This window comes from Pinus tabuliformis, chromosome 4_2 (genome assembly GCF_031772625.1).
Source record: "Pinus tabuliformis cultivar Carrire ecotype Pingquan chromosome 4_2, CPIR1, whole genome shotgun sequence".
NCBI classification, from domain to species: domain Eukaryota; kingdom Viridiplantae; phylum Streptophyta; class Pinopsida; order Pinales; family Pinaceae; genus Pinus; species Pinus tabuliformis.
The window spans coordinates 712,996,805-713,015,233 of NC_142304.1; positions in this window are offsets into that span (position 1 = coordinate 712,996,805).

Sequence of the window (18,429 nt, forward strand, 5' to 3'; positions counted from 1 at the left end):
TGTGGTGTAAACCTTGTAGGTTGTGGAAGGCTAGGAGAAAAACACTTCCATAATTATAGTTGTGAGTGGTGAGATTCCTTGTTTCCATAATTTTTCTTTCAATTTTTCTTGCCAACCAAAATGCCTTCTCCAATGAATGAGGTTCCCAAAGACAAACCTCATGTTGAATGTTATCCTTTAAAGTCCCTATGAAGACATCAATCTTTTGCTTCTCTAGAATATCATTTACCCTTATATTCAAATTTTGAAAGTCCTCAATGTGCTCTGCCATTGAACCCTTTTGTTTGAGATATATCAATTGGCTAAAGAAGGTGTTTCTCCTTGTATCCTCATAATGTGCTATCATTTCCTCCATGAAAATTGACCACGTGACAAGTGGTTTACGAGAACAAAGCTCTTCATACCATAAAAATTGATTCGGTTCTAAATATAAATATGCAATACATACCTTTTGTAATAGGTGTATCTCATGTAGATCAAAATATTGCTCCATTTGTAGTATCTAATTTAACGGATCCTTGCCATCAAACTTTCTCATATCACCTTTTCTTGATTTTAGGAGCTCGATCTTGAAACGATTGTAACTGTGATTTCAAATCTCCAAGTTCTGAAATTGCATCCTGTAGTAGCCCTCTGATTCCTCTTTCTAACCCCGCAAGTTTGATCAAGATTGGATTCTACAAGGAAGCGTTATGTCAAATCTCTCATGATGACCTGATTATAGACTAGAGTAGTAGAGCGAACTTGTACAAAGTGCCACATGTCACTGTTTCAACCTTAAGACCTGAAACCGATAAACACAAAGCTATAGTCCGTCCTCGTTTTGTAACTTCTTACGAAATTTCAATTTGATGCTCAAAGAGAAAGTTATGATGATTTTCCCAAGGTCACCTATTTGGGATGTAATTCGAGAGCCTGTAAAAACTCTAAATTTCTTGGACTGTATCTCAGAAAATATAACAAAAAATATTTGAAATTCGGGCCCGAGCTTCACCAATTTTGCGGGTCAAATGGGTTTCAATTTCATAGTCTGAAACTTTGTAGAAAAATAATTATAGCGAAAATGCCACGATGACTTGTTTGAGATGGAATTTTGGATCTTGCAAAACCCCTAACTTCCTCAGATCATATCTTCGAAAATATAGCGAGACAAGATTTGAAATTGGACCTGAGGTTTAGCGAGAAGTCATCTCAAATGGATTTTTTTTTTAGCTTCTGAAACGTCGCAGAAAAATGTTATAGCGAAAATGCCACGATGACCTGTTTGGAGTAGCGAAACCCTTGAATCCAAAGCTCTGATACCAAATGTTATGAAACCAGCTCACAAAATAGAAGAAAAGATAGATAAATGCCTTCAAAATAAGCCTTTTCGAGGGGGCAACCTCCTTTACATTACACAAATGAACAATTCTTGAATGATACAAATGAAAAGACCTCATTTCTATATATAGGAGTCTAAGGGGTCATAATATAATCAAAGCTGACATAACAATAATAATGTAAGGGCACAATAATAACAATAGTGGGCTTCTAAGGGGAACAATAATAACAATATGGGGACTACATGGACACAACAATATAATAAGGGGATTGTACTAATAACAATAAGGGGTTCCACTAGTAGTATAGGGACCTAATACACCTTTTTCAACTTCTTGTAATCAATGCATAACCTAAGATAAGAATTGTTAAGATAATATCAAAATAAAAATGTTATGGATTATTGCATTGAAAAATGTAATGCAAAATTATATTTATATATTTTTATATCAAAATATAGTTGAATAAAAAATATTCTTTGTTTGTGTGTTAGGTATTCGATGGATATTAATGATTATTTATAATATTTTTGAATTTTGAAATAGAATTTAAAAATATTTTTATTAGTTAAAAGGTGTTTTTAATAGAAGAGAATAGGTTTTTGTTTTTTAAATAACCATTAAATTTAACATGAATAAAAGCCTACTAACATGATAAAAGTAGATATTTATTAAAAAGTACATATTTATTAAAGCAAGCATATAAAATCACCGAATTTTCCTTTAACTCTTTACAAACCACCATAAAAATTTAATATATATATATATATATATATATATATATATATATATATATCACCTAATTCCAGTAATGGATTAACTGATATTGATAAATTGTAAACCATGACTATTACCTTTTACCTATTTATCAATAAAATTATAATAGATTTTACCTAATTAAACAAAACAAGAAAACAAATATTTCAATCTCACAACCTCAATTTTATATGATATGTTTTACCAACTACTTCTAAAAAACACACATAAGTATAAGTATGATATTATTCTCCATTAGTATGTGGGATTGTCCCATCCATTAGTTCAATAATGGGTTGTCGAGATGATTTTCCAAATCTTCTATTCCTTAGGTGTAAAGGAAATTACCAATTTTAGTTTTCTCCATGCAATTAAAAATAATAATCAGTCTACGTAAACATGGAAGTCCAATCACAACAACTTCTGACTCAATTCGCTAGTTGACTTTCGATATGGGGATTAGACGATTTGGAACGGATGCTTGACTTTGACTTGGACAAGTCAGAGTCTAATTTCTTGATCATCACATTGCCGATCTGCTTATGAGATTCACACATGCTGGATAAAGATATTCTTGTCAAAACCATGTCTCAAATCTATTATTATGTAAATACTTTAGAAGAAGGATACTGAGGCAGAGGAATTGGGACAGTCAAAAGTGGCCAAAATCTTGGCAAAAGAATTTCAAAAAATCTTGCGGTAGCAGTGTTTGAATCATGTTTCCGATAGTGGAAATGGATTCAGCGCCATCAAAAACCTTTGGGGTACCTAAAATTTTGAAGTTTGACAGCTATAACTTGAATTTGCCAAAATCCCGACCAGATTTTATCAAAATCTTGCTAAAATTTCCATGATTTTTAGGGAAAAAAGCCGTCTATTTAGACTCCAACAATATGTTAAATGAATATTTTACATTAGAAAAAAGGGTATCTGGGGGACCCACCTTCTCCTGCAGTGAGATTGACATACAAAGCGACAAAGTTGGGGCAATTGTTGCGGCACTCAAAAGAACAAAACTTGTTACTAAACTCCTGTTCGTGGAGAGAATTAGTGGACATTCCCACAACCATCCGTTCCAAGCTACACACACTTATGCACTCCTCGCTTTCGATCCATCCCTCCAATTTCTCCACCATCACAACTGATGACTATATATATGTGCAATAATTGTTACTCTTTCATAAAACTATGATCATCGCTGATGACGTATATATTAACACTAATAGTTGTGTAAACTGAGGTTTATATGATTGAAGGCGTTAATAATTAAAAGGTACCTGACATTGATATTGCAATGTGTTGTCCATCATTACATCCTTCTCGAGCACACGTCTATTACTAGACAAAGAAACAAAGAAGGCGCAAAGTTCCACGGGAAGCTCCTCGCACTTGATAATGGCACCTGAACAAATACAGTACATCATCCTAACACATTAACCATGTGACGCCTGCAAGACCTCTATGATTAATCCAATGACTATTACAAACTGTAAGGAAATCATATAACAAAGAGTCACCGATGAAGAACAACACATAAATAGATCAAAGAACGCACTCTGCACTCCATGCATGGTAATGGCTATGAATATGATGAGGGCAAATATGCAGGAGGATGAGCGTGCAACATGTATGGGCTTGGTGAAAGCCATGTCTACTCAGAAACAATACACTGGCTCTGAGTTCTGTTGAGAAAAACCAACCCAATCAGCTGAGCTCTTTATCGTCAGTGAGGTTGTAGGTGTGGCTGAGAATGAGAATGAAATCATGTATTTATTATAGCGTGAGGTAGTTGCACGCCACTGTGCCCCTACAAGGAAGGACTGAATGTGTGTAGTAGCGGGGAAGAGTGTTTCAAAGTTGGCAACGAGTGAAGGAGTATTTTTGAGAGAGGTGGGCACTGAAGTACAACATAATTATTTTTTTTTAGAGAACTCAAATACCCAACTTGCAGAGTTCTTTATCTTCTAACAAAAAAAACCATGAAGCCGCTTGAAGTCGGGCGGATCATGGAGGAGATCCGATCTCCGGAGCCAGCCCACCCCCTGGAAACGATTGATCAATAACCAAATCAAATCAATTGCACACACACAAGCCCACCACGGCTATGGAATAACGTTGAAAACTGAACATAGAACACACACAGGACAAAAACGCAAACAAACCAGGACACACAGAGATAGAGGCAAGAAATGTTAAATAGGGTACCAGGAGGCAAGCGAAGAGAGCCAACCGTGATAAGAGTAATAGTGCTGGAAAGCACCACGAACCAACAAACAACATCATGAAAGAAAAACACTAAACATAAGAACTGAAACATAGGTTGACGGAAGAGGGGGGAACCTTTAGCTCGTACAAATAGTTTGGATGAAAGCGATGAGCAGAGTTCAATTCTCGTGGAGGCTCGCGTGGAGGCTCTCAAGTCTGGACAGGTTGTAGATTATAGCCTTGATGTCAGAAACAAGGCGACAGTGGCTAAAGGATCCAAAGGATCCGAATGATGAGCAGAGTTCGATTCTCGTGGAGGCTCTCAAGTCTGGACAAGTTGTATATTATAGCGTTGATGTCAGAAACAAGGTGGTAATGGCTAAAGGTTAGGATGTGCTCTGGTTGAAGGTTGGGATGTTCTGCAGTTCATAAAACACTGAAACCACCATGGATACCAAAGAAGGGATGGCTTCTCTGCGCAAATGGGCCTCTGTGCTGTAGAAAAGCGTTGAAAAAGGAGACAACAACCATGAAGGTTGTGTTGTTCTACAGTTCATCAAACACTGAAACCACCATGGCTACCAAGGGATGGCTTCTCTGCGCAAATGGGCCTCTATGCTATAGAAACCTGTTGAAAAAGGAGACAACAACAATGATGATCCACATGTCAGGTATTGAAATTTTAGTTGGACAGTGTCAAATTTTAAGTAGCGAGAACAACGAAAATGAAAAGCTGAGATTGGCTGTGATGAACAATGTTTTCCTAGTCCAATCCCGTAGAGAAAACATCTTTTGGCATAAATATAGAGATGTATTCATTATTGGATTATCTCAATTTATATAACATTTTAAACCTTTATATCATATCTCAATTTATATTCTCTATAACTTTTGTATAATTTTTTTAGTGCTCTTTAGTCAGTCTAGGATGTTAAGAGAGATCAGTCTAATCCTCTTCGTGAGGGCATTCCATACATTGTATCTTTTATGTTCCTGCATTGTACCTTTTATATTCATGCATTATATTTTTTATAGGATACTGTTTGGTTCTCCAACATTTTATGGACATAAATATAATTATCTTATCTTATATATATTGATTAGAGATGTATTCATTAGTATGTTTTGGAAGAATGATTTTCACACATCTCCCACATTAGAGTTGAATATTTTCTACTTTCACATTGTATTTTAATATTCATTATCTATTAGGTGTAGACTAATTGGTTTATGTGGGGTTTAATATCCCTTGGGTCATAGGTTCAAATCTCATGAAAGGGATTGAAGATGGGAGCCACCTTTCAGGAATCCTGGTAATAACATTCATTTGGTGGGTGACCAATTGATTTATGTGGAGTTTAACCCTATCAAGTTACTGGTGAACGACCAATTAATTTGTGTGGGTTTAGTCCCCTCAAATTACAGGTTCATGAATATGTTGGAAAGGGATTCAGAATGTGAACCACATTTGAGGGAAAATATTCACTACTCTCCCATTTCCTTCGTAATGTTTGCACACGGTCTTGATTAGTTGCCGTCCATATGATCTCAGATCTTGATAACTCATACGATCTTTTCCATTAACGTTTGTCCATACACTCAGTGTTCAAATTTGAACATGTCACAGCCCTTCCGAAGCACTCTAGCACGTCATAGAAGTGTTTAGCGAAATTTACCAGTCAAAAGAAAATTAAATTTTGATTTTTACAGATTTTTTTTAAAATTTAAATAATATTATAAAATGCCGTATGAAGGGCTTCGTGTCCATAGGACATTTTAGAAAATTCCAGTTATCTGATTGATGTAACACTCTAAAGTCTGCAGGAGGTTCTGGCAACACTCAAGAAAGTGCAATGGGACGTAATGGAGGTTGTTCATCCATTCCTAGGCCATCAGTCATAATGGAAGCACTGATAGAGTTAGTAGACATGATATGAGGTTTATGTTCGCATTCGTTGATAACAGAGGTTTCTTTTCGCATTCATTGATAGGAGAGGAGAAATAGATATGTATTGGTATCCGTGAAACACATATTTTGAAGGTATCAAAGATTTAGAAGAAACAAATGACAAAAGAAAGAATTAACGATGACTGAGGTAGATTATTATGAGCTTGTGAATCTTTCTTGCATTGATTTTTTCAACCCGAAACTTACGTCGACTATACCACAAGTTTGCAAGGTATTTTTAACTCTCAGTTTTAATTTTCAACTTTCATTTCCCTGGCTTTTCATTTAGTTCATTCATTTAGGTGGAACCGATTAAAATTATTATGTATGGAATGGTTGATTGATCTTTATATAGTCATGTGTAGACTTTGGATTTTTTTTATATCGTCCATCATGTCATCGATGAAGATTTTTTGGACTAAGTCTTTGAGCAAAGTCGACGACTTTTTCCCTTCCTAAGGAGGAAACGATGAAATTGCTGTGGAATGAGAACTGTCAAGGTTACACTCCATATCAAGCAGAATCTCTTAATCTTTCCATTCAGCTCGAAGGTTTGATGTGGATTTGTATCTCCTTATATTTACTTCTCCTTGTAATTACATCTTGCTCTGCTCAACTCTGAAAAATCAATCCATTGAAGTATTTCACTTCATATTTTTTCATATATTCGTTTTTCCAGGGGATTGGAAGGGGAGTTATGAAGCTTCTGAAGCGTCGATAAAGGCAAGCGATTTCATGGTCCCAATCAATGGCCTTCAACAGGTATGTAGTTGAAACGATATTTTTCATACTTGTTAAAAATAGATTAAAGTGATAGTATTGACATTTTTACATCATAACCACATACTACATTTTCTACTGTGGTATCTCCATTTTCCTTCCTTAATTTGTAAAATTTTATTCTTTCTTGTCAACCCACCATTAACACAAGATTGTTCAATTATGAGATTACCCCATTAGATGGTGATAACTAAGCTTATTGATTCACAAACTTTTTTTTTCATCTTGTAAATAACTACTACCATCTACTACATCTTTGAGGATGCCAAATATATTCGAGTACTGATCATCCTACTGCTATGAAAACATTTTCCATCCTACCTTTAAGAGGACATATTCATGACATTACTTTGATGTTCCACATAAATATCTTGACATCGTATAATAAGGCCCATAGGGTTCCTTACATTTTCCATGAAGACATCATTACTTTGAAACTCTAATGTTCGACATGGAAATCTTGAGATAGCATAATAAGACCGATAGGGTTCTTTCTTTAGGGTTTCTTTTTAGCGAACACCGGTATATAGATAGAGTAATCTCTTTATTAATTTCAATTCTCATTTTATAGTAATAAATGAATAATTGTTCATTTTATAGTAATAAATGAAATAAATTAGTTAAAGAATTTTATCGTGTTTAAAACTAGATTAAAGTGATAATATTGACATTTTTACATCATAACCACATTTTCTGCTATATCTTCATTTTCTTTCCTAATTTGCAAAATTTTCTTTCATTCTTGTCAACCAACCATTCAGACAAGATTGTTCAATTATGAAATTACCCCATTAGATGGTGGTAACTAGGCTTAGTGATATTCTTGTAAATAACTACTACCATCTCTTTTCTATTTTTATATGATTTCATGACTGACAACCATAATGCTTACAAAAGCCTAACATTGCTGCCATTTGAACTCACTGTAATCAAGCTTACTATTAAGCCTAGCATTTGTAAAATCAAACTTTATTTAAAACCCCGTATTTCTTCTCTTATCTTAAAAAGCCTTTTTCTTTATTAACTCTCTAGTTTTTGAAAACATAGAAATTAATGCTATAAAAAAAATTGAAAAATAATAATTGTGCTTCCCATAAAATTATGTATAGTTTTGAACCGGGGAGAAGTGTTAAAATGAAACTAGAGGACTCTATTAATAACCACACAACCCAAGATTGGTCTGGGATACAACTGGTTGGTCTTCCCAAAAGATATAGAATGCCAATAGCTATCCATACAACTACTATTGTGTCTCCCGCTTCATTCTCTCCATTGGGCATCTAGGAAATAAGTTGTGCATTTGGGTGTCCATGTCGCTGATGCTATGAAGGGTTTTTAAGGAGATGTTGAAATCATAGAAAAATTAAATGACATTGTTAATTGAAAGAAACCATATTATTAGAAAAAACATCAGTGAAAAGAAACCACAATATTAGAAAAATGATATCAACCAAACTTGAATTCATTGTAAGGACCAAATTTGAAAATCATTCTTAAACAAAAAACACACGACCAACCAAGCCATACAACAACAACACTGCAGATGTGTATTACATATGACAATATTTCTCTATTAGATATGGAAAACGTTCCTTTTAATTACATAAATTTTTGAATCTATAGAGCTTGAAGTTTTTAATGAAGACGAAATTCTATTGATAGCGTTCTTTGATTGAGCAATGTTAGGAGAAAAGTTTAATTCCCTTGGTTGTTGAAGGTATATATTTGTTTTTTTGGTTTGCTTTAAAGAATTTTTTCCATTGTGCAAATAGACTTATATTTTTATTAATGTAAATTCAAATACTTTTGAAGATTATTTAATGAATCGAAGAAACATATGTTTACCTTTTTTTAATAAAATTGAGAAAAATGTTTGCCTATTACTAAATTCTATTGAAATTTTATAGTATTTTAATGTAGCCACTTCTTAAATTTTAAAGATTTAAAAAGACACCATTTTGTTTTAGAATTATTTTTATTTATTTATTTATTTTTATCTAATATACACTTATAATATAAATATATATATATATAACTTTTCATCTTTCAAAAAATAAATATATATACTTTCCAAATAAAATAAAATTAAAACTAGCCGTTGAAATTTGATATTAAGACTAGCCATTCAAATTTGATCGCTGCATATAATCCCATACACTTAAACCCCACACACTTAAACGTGCCCACTACTGCATACCTGGATTTTCTTGATTTGGTTGTGCTTCAAATTCATTCATCCATGCATGCAGTCGACCACTTTTATATCCGCATATTGCCCTTCTTCGCACGAAACCCAGGAGGTCCACCCTGAATCCCTCCTCCCGAATTCCGCTTTCTAGCTTTTCTGTATCACATTACAGAGCTAATCCAGTAAAGATCAGTTCAGCCTGCAATGTCCAAACCTCCCAATAAACGCTCTCGGGATTACTTTACCGGAAGAAAAGGCAGAGAAAACACTATTCATCGGTGGCCAAGAGGAGAAGGACAACACGTGAGGCAGATCAGAATCTGAAAATCAAGAGAAATTTCAGAGCATTGAAGCCGGATGAAGCAGCTGCAGCTCCTTCTCGAGTCGTAGACATAGCTGAAGATAATTTTACTATAACAGAGGAGGAGGATGAAGAGGTGAGGGTAATTGATTTGAAGAATTCAGTCAATCAGTGAATCGAAACATATCGGAAAGGATGCTGCAATGCCATCCTGTCAAACCAAAGTTTCCCAGACCATGGACGACTATTCAGAGAGCGTCATGTTCCCTCGATCAAAAATGGCAAGAACAGGAAGCTCTAGAGCTTGCGTTGTTTTCTCGGCGTTTGAATCTGTTCCAGGAGGAGTTTAATACGACCTTGGACATAACATTCTCTGCATTAGCTGAGTAATTTATTCATTCTGTGCGTCGTGGTGCAGCATGAAACAACTAAGTTTAAGGCACTTGCTTGATTTTGACGGCAGCGAAACATTTTTCAAGGACATCTTTCATAGTGAGAGAGTTCTGTTTGAAATACAGTTATAAGTTAAATCCCTACCTTACTACTATTATGTTTTTTAGGTTCTTTCTGTGACTGGCTGAGTTTAGGTTGGGGTTTAACTGGTTTATGGTTTTTTTAAGGACATCTTTCATAATGAGAGAGTTTTCGTTTGAAATAGAGTTACAAGTTTAGGTTGGTATTCGTTTGAAATAGAGTTACAAGTTTAGGTTGGTATTAACTGGTTTATGAGATGGAACAACGCTGATTTATAATAAATGCTTATCATTAAGATTGTGTAAAGTTTTATGAGGTTTTTGGGAAGTTTAATTTCTTAAATAGTTTGTATTTTCAATTTTTTTATAAAATTTGAATCTGTGACATGAAGAGGGTTAAATCCCACCCAAACTAATTAGCTGACACCTATGGTTTTGCAAGATATTGTAATTTTGATTTCAATGTTTGACATTTTGGTTCTTACTATTATTAATAGCTAGATATAATATTTAGAGCAGTTAGATATATATGGTTTTGTAGGATATTGTCATTTTTTATTTGTAAGTATGGCAAGACTATATTTTCATCATGTCCAATATATCACCCTGGTGAATCATAATATTATCATTTCGATTTCAATGCTTTAATATTTTTGGTTGAGCAAACGGATATATATGATTTTGAAAAATATTGTAATTTTCATTTCAATGCCTTGGCATTTTTATTTTTATCATTTTACAAGCTATTTTGAGTTCAATGCTTTGGCATTTTGTTTAGTACGTAGATATCTATCTACGGTTTTCCAGTTTATTGTAATTTTGATTTCAATATTAAGTTTTTTTATTCTTCTTATTAAATTATATATTAAATTGATGTAAAGGCTATTTTTTTCCAAGGAAATTCATTTAAATTTGAACTACAAGCTGCAAACTGCTTGTTAAGAAGATCAATCAATTCTGTTATATTTATTACCTTTCCATTGATCAGACTCCTGAAATCAGCAAGTTAGGTGTTTTCTTCACACTTGAAGTCATCAATAGGAACATAACAAAATGCATTTGGGAATAGCACAATGGTAAGGTGTTCTTCAACTGCTATGTGATGATAAAACACTCCAGCATGTCCTCTTTCCCCGGTTACCTTCACTTGCTGATGTGATTTGGAATATCCCCTAGGCGGTGGCTTCCCAGATGGCTGAGTTGAAGTGCCAGAACATAGAGAATAGGACCTCCAATCTCCCCATGACATTGTAGTCACATGACAACGTAGTAGCATAAGTGTGCACAGGCTGTAAATACCTCTCTCAGACTAGTTGGGAAATATAAGACCATTTTCAAAGAGGCCTTTTTCTATAATGGATCAAGTCCTTTCCATGATGGGTGTTTCCTCAAAATTAGACCTTAAGCACTCATGTAATGGCATTGAAAAATACCTTGCTATTTTATTATCCTTATTCAGATTTGATGCAGTGGCTGTCATTTAAGAGAACGTACCAATACTGACATGTTTTGCATATATCTCCTGCAACGGCTATATGAGAGGCTGCTAAGGAAGCTTTATAAATCACATAAGTCACTTAGCTGGGACAGACCGCCCTGAATTCAGAATAAAATCTTCTACAGGAAATTGACTAGTCCAGATCATAACCTTAATGCGATATGGAGGAAATATTGAATCAATCGGTGTACATATGCCTTTTCTGAATAGGATCCTTGGGAATATGTTTCATAGTAGAGACAAGGAGACCCACCCTTTCCTGTGTGATTAATGATACTAATTTTTGATAAGAACAATTTCTTTATCACAGAGATGAGATGGGTTAGAAATATTGTTTTTATTGATGTCAAAGATAGAAGTAGATTACTTGTGTCTAAGATAAAGATTTGAAAATGAAGATTGTTGAAAATATTTTTTTTGGATTTTTGATGCCTCATTTGGATACCTTATTTTTGAAGACATCTTTACTCGAATTATCTAGCTCAAATGGGAGCATGTGATATATGGTTGGAAAGATCTTTCCAATGGTATATGACATTCCCTCTAACTCCATAGGAATAAAGAGATCTGAAAGATTTTGTCAAGATTGACCCAACCATAGTACAAGCAGGTTGACCCAACCAGTTTTACGAGTAAGCCCTATAAGTGAATGCACAAACACTATAAATAAAGAGAATATGAGTTGATTTAAACACAATCCAAGCAAAATGAGATCTAAAGTCACTGGAGGAGCTAAAGAATAACTTTTGAGATGATTCTTGGAGCATAAAGGTGGAAGCAAAAATATGATTTATGGGGTGAACGAGCCATATGACAATTTTCGCTATAACTTTTCTTCTAGGATGTTTTGGAACATGGAATTTGGAGGATACTGATAGAAGATCTTCATGTACCTATGGTTCAAATTTCAGACCTTTATTCACTATAATTTTGGAGATATGATCTAAGGAAGTTAGGCTTCCTAAATTCTCTTGAAATCTTCTTCAAACGTAGTGTGGCATTTTTGCTATAACTTTCGTTCTGGGATGTTTCAGATTGCAAAACTTGGAGGATATAGATAGAATATTGTCAAGTACTTGTGGTTCAAATTTTAGGTCTTGGTGCACTATAATTGTGGAGATATGTTCCAAGGAAGTTAGGCTTCTTGAATGCCCTTGAAATCTTATTCAAGTAGGTCAACTTGGTATTTTCACTGTCTTTTTTTGTGATGTTTCAGAATTTGAAATATGTAGGAGACAAAGAAGATATCATCTTAAAGTACCTTTAGTAGAAATTTCAGACCTTATTTCGCTATAATTTTGGAGATATGATATGAGAAAGTTAGTGTTCTTGAATGCTACTGAAACATACTTCAAATATGTAAGCTTGGAATTTTTGCTGTAACTTTCTTTCTGAGATGTTTCAGATTGTGAAATTTGGATGAGATTGAGAAGAGATCTCTAGGTACCCGAGGTAGAAATTTCAGAACCAGACTTGCAAAATTAGATACGTGGCATGATGTGCAAATTCATTCTTGGGAAGAAGCCAAAAACAAGAAGCTTTGGGAGAAGTAGACTTGGTGAAAGAAGAAGCAGGTAGACCCGGTGAAGGCAGAAGAAACTCACAAAGATGGTAAAGACAGAAGCAACAAGTAGACTTGGTGAAATAAAACAACTAACAAAAATTGTGAAGAGGCAAGTAGTGATCCATAAACTTCCATGGATATTCCAATGGATACTTCGTCACAACAGATCTGATAGAAGTATGCTTAAAAATCCAAAATCTACAACTCACAAACTACAATTGACACAAGATATATCTTGGGAAACCCTTTCGGGAGAAAACCTAGCTGGAAGGTGAGGTTGCTCTGCTTTCTTTTTTTGAATAGAAAATGGCAGCAAGTACAAAGGAGTAAGGTCTATGGCTTGTGGGCTACTATAGTGCACAATCCTCTTTGCGTGCTCTTTGCTTATCCCTCTTAACTACCTTTCTCGTATGTGGAACAAAATATACTCGAAAATAATGGAACCCCTCTTCCTCGTAGTGGCTTGGTTGTAACATAGCCCGATAGCCTACTAATGGTTAGGTAACTAGGTTTGACTCCTTAAACTTTTAACTAGAGCTACAATATGGATTTTTCTATAGTCTTCTTCATCATGATCATGTGGCTAGCCCCTTTCCATGAATGATGGTGGATGGCGTGACATCCTCTTGAATTATGGTGGTCAAAATAGGAAGGTCAACTTTTGAGTGACATAAATTTTGCATATGGACTTTGATTGAGGCAATTCTTGTGCCATTGGAAAGGTCTCTATGTGTAAAATAGAAAAAATATGTGCAGCGCTAAAGTGGAAAAGTTTTATCCCCAAAATATTCCATTTGATGTCTCAAAATGCTCCTATAATGTTTTAAACACCAATTTACCAAACTAGGTCTCATTGGTAAAAGCGGTCCTATGAGTTGATTCCTCCAAATTTTCCACTCTACATGGATGAAAAACAATATAATGATCCAATCTAGATCAAGAAGACTTAGTGAAGTAGGTTGGTGCCTACGAATATTTGTAGTAGCGAGGATTGATGTCTCTTGTAGATTGGTGCCTACAAAGAAGTAGAGGGGATTGGTGTCTCCTATAGGCTGGTGCCTACAAAGCAGTGGAGGGAATTGTTGTCTCCCATAGGTTGGTGCCTACAAAGAATTAGAGGGGATTGGTGTCTCTTGTAGGTTGGAACATACAAAGCAGCAGAGTGGATTGGTGTCTTCTATAGGTTGGTGCCTATAAGATCTTTCATATAAAAAGGTTTTGTGGTTTTCTCTTATAAAAATTTCCATGTATATATATAATATTACTTGTTTAGTTCATGAAATTGATGCTTTATGATGTTTGAATGACATTAAGTAACAATTTTCATTATGCAAATTCAACCCCTCCCCACCCCCGCAGTATACTTGTGAAATCCAACCAGATGTAACTTCAGACTTTGCTTTCTTAAGAATCACATGCCCAAATTCTGTATTGTTACTGTATCAACCAGAGCTTCTTTAATATAGTAATTGTTCTAACGTGCTACAGTTGATACAATTATAACACGTCTCTTTTCATCATTGTTTGTGCACATAACAAGTTCCTGAATAACATTATTATATTTGGAGCAGCTGGGAAATGCATTCATCTAGAGCCAGTGCCACTGTTTTGTAGATATTCATTCTTCAAGAATGTGAACTCTAGACTCTCCATTGTTTATATAAATCTCTACTAAGTAATATGAAGTCAATACTCCCATACTGAAAGTATGCCTGAAAATGGAGGCACATTTTGCGGGGTAACATAGGGAATAACAAATTGACAACCAAAAATCTGCAAAAATACTTAAACTCGAACTGGAACTTCTGATATAATATTCCTTTTGGGATTTTGCTTCACGATTTCATTGTATGCTCTTTTGGGACGTACCTTTTCTACTGGTAATACAATTGGGTCGTGATAAAACTTATGGACCAACTTGTCATCACATATATATTTGAGGAATGTGAAGGACAACCTAGTGTGTGAATCCTTGTGAGGTGGTGTGGCTTGCAGTGGTGCACTACTACCATACCCAGGCTTTCCCTTTTTCTCAGCTGGCTTGAAAATTTGGATCTGGATCTGGATCTGCCCAAAGAAGATCACACAGGGTACCTTGATCTTGCACATCTAAAGGTTGAGGAATATCATCCTTGATCTGCCACAAGTCCTTCAACTCAGGGAGTAGACCTCCATGCATACATAAGATTATTTTTCCATCTATAAGAAAAACAACAGGAAACAGTTTAAACATTCTACGAAAACTTTCCATATTCAAACACTGTACAGTGGCTTACATTCATCATAGAAACCATACATTTTGTTGATTGAAGCACATTCATGGTTTCTCCCCTCAAGGGAAAGGGGAATTTCATTTTGTATGCCAAAATAAGGTATATTGTCTCTATGCTCTGCTTTCCACGATCTACATAATCCCCTAAAATCAAATAGTTTTCTTACAGTTGTAACAAGTTTGAATATTGACCATGTATATTACCACAGATCTTTATAGGGAACTCGAGCTCCAGTAAATTGCGGATTAATCTAGCATAGCGGTAGTCGATGGCTAGACCATGCATAGTAGCAAATATTTGAAGTTGTAGTTATCTTGTGAAATGCTAGGGTTTCAAGGACTTTCCACTGAAAAATACAAGGATTTCAGAGCTAATAAATGTAATCGTTGTCTTCTTTGTGGATCATTTGTGTTGGTTTGCATTTTGCGTTTGAGTGGAATTCTGAGAATTTCATCTAATAACCGAGCGCTGATTAGGTAATAATAACATCTTCAGAATTAAATAAATTGATCAAAGCCTTAAGGGGAATATCACAGTAGACGCAAAAATTGCATAACAGAGTGTATATGTGCTATGCTTCCGAACCTTGAGTTCACCCTAAGGAATATTGGTTCAAACACATTTTTAAGTAGGACCTTTTCTACATATTGTTGCCTTTTGAGCTCTTCAAAGTGTTAGAGAAGTCGGGCCTTGACGATGGACTATTAAATCAGGTCTCGAGATTGAGCCCTTCCCAAAACCATAATTTCACAAGCACATGAGCCATTTCACGTTGTAGAGCCCATAATAACTTGGGAATTCCATGAATTCTCCATAGAATTAGAGTTTAAAGAACCGGCCAGAACAGAGGCAATCCATTTGTGCTATTTATTCGAACCACCAAACTACATACACAAATATCGAAACCTTGGACTGGAGCCCAGGCTCATCAGTGACAAACTCAAGAACAACTCCAAGAAGGAAGAAATATAAGCTTTCAAATCTCGCATTCTTCTGCAACGTAAACTTGTGGAGGCCCAGGCTGCTCTTCAAAACTACCATGACACTTGGAAATTACACACCAGAAAATTCACATCAATAATGATGAGATACAGCCTTACCGAAGAAAGACAAAAGTGGCTGATGGAGATGGCTATGATACATCCCTCTGTATTAGCATTGATGTGTTAAACACTCAGCCCGTAAAATACCTGGATATGTTAAACTATTTTCAAGTGCAATGGGACAGTATAACTGTACACGCAAACTCCTTTCAGATTTACAAAACGTTGACAAATATACCAAACACCTCCAAAGGCAATGGCTGAGCAACCCCAACACTCATTAGCATCGTGCAAAACCTGCACAGAGGCCATTGATCTGGGAGCATTCCAAATACACTTTGAATTATGACACATTCTGTTAAACTTTTTTCCTGCCTCTTCTAGATCAGTTAAGCTGCAACAAACGATGAGAACAAAAATGGTGGTGAAATTCAGCTTTACGTCCATTAGCAGTATCTTCTAAAATAGCTTCGTGACTACATTGGATCTCATTTTCTCACATGCCCCACAATCATTGTAGTCTAGGAAAACATATTTTGGCGTGGTATTTTGTTAAACAGTTCGAAAACTTCTTCAATCCCAACATCCCATACAAAACCCTTAATCATACCATTCCACAAGACAACATTGCATGCGGGCATGTTATTGAACATTATTCGAGTTCCACAAGACAACATTGTATGCGGGCATGTTATTGAACATTATTCGAATTTCATCCATCCTGCCATTTTTGAACATATCTTGCAAGAATTGTTGTCCATGAAACAACATCACATTGACGCGAAATATTTTCCAATCTCCATTGTCAGCAATATTTCCCAATCTCCATTGTCAGCAATATCTTGTGATCGTGGAAGTGTGGGAGATCACATTTCCCAGCTTAACCCAAGAACTTATATTGTTTTCATATTTATAGTTGTGTGTTTTTCTTTGATTTTGTTTGCATTAAAGGGCAACTAAATGTAGAAAATAAGAGAGATTTCCCTGGTCAAATACATAGCCTTTGTAAAACCTGCATATACCAATACAAGCTCATGAATGGGGAAGATGATCCTATCTAATGCATTTAAATGACATACTTAGACACAATTTGAGATTTTGTAGGTTTACTTGTATTTCTGTGTGTGTCTTCCTCTTTTTATTCTAAAAAATTAGCACACACATCAAGGAGACCATTGTTCATAGAGCCATCACCATCAATTCCAATTGTCATAATTAAAGCATAAATTAACTTAGCACTTCAAAAAAAATGTTAGGATCTACATACCCTAAAATTACCACAATCATTTTTACCATGTTTTATGTAAACATTTTATCAAATAATTTGTTAACTTTGTAATGATTTCATCTCCATTGCTCATAGAGCCATCACCATCAATTCCAATTGTCACAATTAAAGCATAAATCGACTTAGCACTTAAAAAAAAATAATTGTTAGGGATCTACATACCCTAAAAATACCACTATCATTTTTACCATGTTTTATGTAAACATTTTATTAAATAATTTGTTAACTTTATAATGATTTCATGTCCATGCTTTGAATGTTGCCCATGTAGGCCAAGTGTTGAGACTTAGGTTTTGATACCACTTGTAACATCCTCCAAGTGGGGTGATGCCATCCACTAACATATTGATACCACAAGTTATGACGATACATATATCCATATGTCACATAATCTATAAACATAATATCAGGGACGGAAATCATAAATTGTAAACACCATAAGGATGTTGGTCACTTATTTAGTAACATCCACTGACTAGCTAGAGGACTCAGATGTACCACCTAACCATAGACCACATTGCTCTAGCTCTCTCAGTAGCAAATCACCCCTGAGTTGGGGCAGTGACTCCATTTTAGTAATGGATTCTTGATCTAGGTACATATCCAGTACTAAATACAACAAAGCCAAGGTACCATAAACAAGCTTATACCCTCCATATGCTCCACCCTCAAGTAGTGCATCCCCTTCTATGCACTTGTAGTCCCTCAAGCTATGACACTACCTCTAGGGTATCCAACCTAGCCGACCAAGGATGCCAAGAAAATTATGGCTCCATGAGTTCCTTCTACCCTT